This window comes from Limulus polyphemus, unplaced genomic scaffold (assembly GCF_000517525.1).
Source record: "Limulus polyphemus unplaced genomic scaffold, Limulus_polyphemus-2.1.2 Scaffold363, whole genome shotgun sequence".
NCBI lineage: Eukaryota > Metazoa > Arthropoda > Merostomata > Xiphosura > Limulidae > Limulus > Limulus polyphemus.
In genome coordinates this window covers 434257-438299 of record NW_013665973.1, presented here as the reverse complement: position 1 = coordinate 438299, position 4043 = coordinate 434257, and positions in this window count along the sequence as shown.

The window sequence follows — 4043 nt, the reverse complement described above, 5'->3', positions numbered from 1 at the left end:
TGTGTAATTCATGTTACCAAAAATCTTTCAAATAATCACTTGGTTTATAATGAAAGGTCCTCTTACGATTATGTGCATTTGGAAAACTAATAGGTTTAAATGAAAGATAAAGAAATATAATTTCTGGTTTGTAGAAATGAAAGCATTACTTGTTTAGGTGAACACAAAGTCAAACTTTTCTAATCTTGCCATCAGCTGTTATGTATCAGTGATATAATGAAATAGCCAGGAATTGTCGAACATAGACTTACAATAAAAAAGGACCATATTGGTCTGTGTGTGGACAATATTTTATATATTATGCTTATTATAGTTGTTGACATGTGTCAAAACGAAAAATCCTATCTAATGTTGGATTTCCCAAAGAAGTTAATGATAAGTTTGTTCATGATTTTGTTACAAAACGTTTTTATGTAAATACATCCTTAATAGGCGTGTCTTTTTGTGTAGATCAGATTGCAAAATCTTTATTGTGAGAAAATTAATAAAGTGTTAAAAGCAATATTGTGTCCAGAACTTTTAATTATGTTAAATAATTAATAGTTTTATATGTAATTAAATCTAAACATTGTTGACATGTTGAGAAAACGAGCTCATCATCCTCCGTTAATAGAAACACTACTCTTAGTAACACCATCTGTATGTGTGTGACCACGTGACGACCTTTGTATTTCCTAACACTACTTGATGTCCTTCTAACAGACAATGGTCTTGATGTCAGATAGTCTCAAGGTCTATTGAAGAAGAAATTTTAACCTTCAACTGAATGTTCTGTAGAAAATGTATGGATAACCTGTAATTCATTCATTTATCATATTGAGTTGTAGCAAAATAAGCGTCATTTTCAGGGATGATAAAAGTATGTAAAATAAATTGTGGGTTATAATAAGTGTCTCATCCAAATAATGGATAATATGTATGTTATAATAGTTGTTTCATTGACTTGTGAAAGCGAAATAGCAGATGTCCTATGGAACATTGTCTGCCTAAAGTAACACTTTCCTTAGTAATGATAACATCTTCGGCCCATAGAAACAATTCAAAAAGTGTATAAGTGAAATAATATATTTTGTCAAGAACATAGTTATATGGATAAAGACAAACTAGTAAATGTGCATTATATTTAAATAAACGTCCTTTTCAGGACAATAATTGCAAAAGGTATGCTTGAAAATAGAAACTAAAATTATAATCAGTATGTTAAAACACAATCGGTTATCTAATTTTTTGTCTATCATTATAAGATAATATCTGGCACGACTGTAACTGTACTTTGTAAACACGTATTCCATTGAACCTAAGTTATGCTTGTGAATAGATTAACAAGATTTCCACTTTCACTATCTACTATTTAGCCAATTAATAGTTAAAGTTTAAAAAATTACATTTGATTTTAAAATTAATGTTTTATTAGAGTGTAAGTTTAAATTAGTTGTAGCTAAAGTTTGTATACTTTTATTGTTTACATAAATCAAGTGTGAATGCTTGTTTGTTAAAACAATTGTATTTGTAATTCTATATACATTGAGTGAGATCAGCTCCAGCTAGATCTTAGTTAATTTATCACATATGTAATTACTTATACACTTGTCGTAGCCACAACAGCTATTAATTTTACCAATCTGTAATCTTTAGAATGTCATTATCCAGGTATATTTACGTAATTTATCTAAATTTCCATACATTTTCTGCTGTTGTTAATCATGTCTGTGTTGATCAGATATTGCATGGTCTTAAACATGTGTTTATCCTTTTACACGGGTAAACTTTACATACTGCAGCCTTTGTTCCTAACTTTCAAGTTAATATGTATGTGTGTCTGTACTGGCTTATAAGCTTAGAGTTCTGTGTAAACTATTAGTTGAAATAAATAACCCATGTACTTAGTAAATTATACCACTTTACTAAGGCTTTGGTCTGAGTATAAAAGTGCAGTATTTTCGTAGCTTTCTCTCTCTTTAGACTTCATCTCTCTCAACCCCAGCACCTAGATGATGGTTGCACAGGTTAAAAGCTGGCAAGCAGTTTGGTAACATTTTAGTTATTATTCTGAATAAAGATTTTATATTTGTTCACTTGTGTTTATTTGTTTTCCTTTGCTATGTAGTACACAATTAAGATGCAACGTGTTTTTTCCTGTTGGAAACCCACAGTATAAAGCCAATAGAGAAAGATTTCTGGAAAATTATTATTAGCCTTATTATGAAGTAATGACATATAAACTACCAATCAATACATCATGCTTCATCATAAGGTGTTATGCAGGGATGTAGTGGTGCCAAAGCAAATGAAGAGCCACTCCAGTACCTGAAACTGGAACTGAGTCCTGACACTTCAAAAACTAAAATACATGTGTATAAGTAAATTATTCTTTTACACAGGGAATTGTGTATCTTTCATAAACAAACTCTCAAATTATCAGTGAACAATATGGCGTTTGTGAGCTCCAGTGTCCACTGAGAGAGCTCTCTCAGAGCACCCAGCATACACTCTGTCACTCTCCCTCAGAAGATGGCATTAGGCACTATGCAACTGCTCTGGCTAAAGAGCAGGTAACAGAGCATTAAAATTGTAAATTGTCTTTTGTCATAGAGTATGGCATTCAAATACATTTTGTAATTATTCTGTGTGTATAAAACGTACACATTTTAAAAGACTTGTTATTTACATAATACACAACGAAGGTCGCTTTTTTTCTTTTTAGTCTTTCATTTTTCAAGACAGTAGGTGTGCAAAGCAGTATAAATATCAAAGTTGTTAATATTATCAATGGTGTAGGATGAAGTTGCAAAGTGGGGATGCTTGGCCAGACACAGAATGTACTAAAAGCAGCTCCAGTGCTGCCAAATGCAGTTCAATATAGGGGGTCTGGAGGCATGCCCCCCCCCCGAAAATTAATATAATAATATCATTTACAGTTGCTATATAAGTCAAGTATGGAAAAGTGGGGGTGCTACAGTCAATACCCCCCCCCCCCAGTTCCGTCGCCTCTGACTATAGTGCAGGTAGTAAATTAATAAGATATGCATTTCTAAAACTTGTTTCAATGTTTGTAATTTTTATATGGTCCCCAGTTATTGTTGTTTTCTTATTGATTAACTGAAAATAAATTGAGTTGCGTGTTTTCTCTCGGTAATACATGCGTATTAAGTTTAATACTAATGTAAGCAGTTTTAAATAATCAGTGCTGCGTATATTTTCTTTAGTTAAAATGGACTTACAAAAATGGAAATTAAGTTTCGAATATGAGATCTCTACCCTGATAGTGATGTCACATGCCTGCCAAATTGTGGCAGCGCTCCGGCACAAAATATTTTAATACTACACCACAGTAATTATATATATATATACCATAATAGTATATCATATCTGTGAGTATTTTTACACTAGTGAAGCTCAGCTCTAGTCTGATCTTAACTAATTCATCACTATGTTGTAAATGAAACCGTGGCTTACTGAGACATCATAGTTTTTACAGTTTGGTTATTGAAAACTTCTCACTTAATCAACAAGTCTTATATCTTTAACCATCTTTAAAGAAAATAAATTGAAAAATAAAATATATCTTGTTCAAAGACAAAGAATTACGCATAAATCTATTATTTTTCGAAGAATATTTAATTAGCAGTGCAAAGAGATTAGGGCTTGGTATAGCCTGGTGGTTAGCGTGCCGAACCGTGAATCCAAGGATTTGTGGTTCGTTTTGTTTCTGCAAAAACGTGTTCCATACTTTGGGAACAGCTATGTGGAGATAGCCATAGTGTAGATTTGCTTGAAAATTCTAAACAAGTTAACAAAGTAAAGAGATTTACAATAGCCTTCCATAAAAAAAAAGATCACAATTAATTCAAATCAGCGTTTCAATAATATACCACAATGTTATTAAATATTGAGTTAGATATCACCCGATTTATCATCAGCCTAACACATAGCGATAAAAATTACACTAGTTTTTTGGTTTTTTTTTGAGAATTTAAAATTGTAACACTAAATGATATGTATTGTTGCGTCAGCGAGTCACATGACCACGTGACGCAACGTTT